This window comes from Egretta garzetta, unplaced genomic scaffold, assembly GCF_000687185.1.
Source record: "Egretta garzetta isolate BGI_Z169 unplaced genomic scaffold, ASM68718v1 scaffold369, whole genome shotgun sequence".
In the NCBI taxonomy this organism is placed as follows: Eukaryota; Metazoa; Chordata; class Aves; order Pelecaniformes; family Ardeidae; genus Egretta; species Egretta garzetta.
Genome location: NW_009260837.1, coordinates 317,031 through 318,217, shown reverse-complemented (window position 1 = coordinate 318,217; position 1,187 = coordinate 317,031).

Here is a 1,187-nt window from a genome sequence, read left to right as displayed (position 1 = left end):
AGACTGCATGTACTTATCCGTAGTTACTGCTTGGAAGTTTTGGTAAGTAAAATGTATATGGACAATCATCTCCATGAAAAAAATGTATTAATCCCATACTGTTATTCTTTGAGATAGATCCCACATACATCCTATGACCTTCCTCATTATTAGTGGCTTCTTACCCAGCTGTTCTCCGAGTTGGTAAAATAACTCTTGGCTACGTTAACTCTATGTTGTTGGGACAGCTGATTACTTCCATTGGACTGTCCTTGAAAGTATTATTTTCCTAAACCTTCAGAAGGACACATATACTAGAAAGCTGAGCTAGTGTGCAACCATTCCTTCCTAGGTCAAATCTAAGCCCATTTATATCATCTGATAGGTATTTTGGTGGATCCAGATAATAAAACTGGGGGAAGAGCAGGATTTACGATTGGGAAGTTGAGGAAAACAGGTCTTAATCTGCCCAGTGGTACAAGAGAGGAGACAGGCCGGTAGGAGTGAAATAGCAGCTTTATAACATAAAAATTTATCCAGAGTGATAGCTTATACGCATTATGGATCACAACTACAACTGGGGAAATAATACTAATTTCTGTTCCGTGTTTGGGGTGCTTTATTTGCATGTTTATAGTGTTGTGTTGCCCTCAATATATGAAAAGGACTGTATTCATTGGCACTGTCCGTACATATTTCCTTTACTTCTTTCAAGAAACACTGATTTCCCATTACATTTTCTTTAACAAAAAGCATGATCTGTCACGCTGCCTCAAGAACAATATTAACCTTATTAATTATAGCAGTTTTCTTGTAATGACTGAAAGCTAGTGAAAAGTTTAAGCTATACTGGCTAAAAATCAAGCTAAGTTAGGTATTTAGTGGTCTTAATTTGAACTGTGGTGTAAAGTAACTCTAATCATTATGTTGTTTAAATCCATGCCAAAAACGGGTAGCCTGTTTTATATTTTGAATGTAGCTCCTCTCACCTGCTAGGGAGGAACGCCCTACCCCTTCAGCCTCCACTTCTTCCCGCACTTCATGAGGCACCACCCTGCCCACAAGCACCACTGCCACCAGCCTGACCGCCCTGCGGCTCCCAGCCCCTCTCCCCGGTCAGAAATGGGCGTTTTCCACAGGGCAAGCCCTATTCAGGTGCCCCTACCCCAGCACCACCGGGTTTTGAGGGGGGCTGCGGACCATGGGGT